This window comes from Rhagoletis pomonella, unplaced genomic scaffold (genome assembly GCF_013731165.1).
Source record: "Rhagoletis pomonella isolate Grant_MI unplaced genomic scaffold, Rhpom_1.0 Rhpom_scaffold_00007, whole genome shotgun sequence".
NCBI lineage: Eukaryota > Metazoa > Arthropoda > Insecta > Diptera > Tephritidae > Rhagoletis > Rhagoletis pomonella.
In genome coordinates, this window is record NW_023458561.1 from 42,083,669 (window position 1) to 42,084,075 (window position 407).

The following is a 407-nucleotide window of genomic DNA, read 5'->3' on the forward strand; positions in this document are numbered from 1 at the left end:
GCGAAAGTTCGTGAAACAAAAAATGTTATTCTATTTCGCTATTTTTAATTGATGCATATATGTAACTACTACAAATGAATATCGATAACAAATTAATAAAAATCAAATTTTCTGTATAATTACGCATAAATATGAATTCATATTCGTATTAATAAACAAATAGGACAAAAACACAAACTATTTTCCTGCGATGCGATTGGCATTTCATTTATAAAACTGAATAAATATTTCAAGCATTTACATTCATTTTAATTATTTTGAGTGTGCAAACATATGTGTATATTTATATAATTGTAATTAGAATTTTTAAATTTATTTCTCTAATGATTGTTCATGGTCGTTATTTAAAAGACTTGTACACGATGATTCTCACGGTCGCATACCAATATATTTCCATTCGACATAAT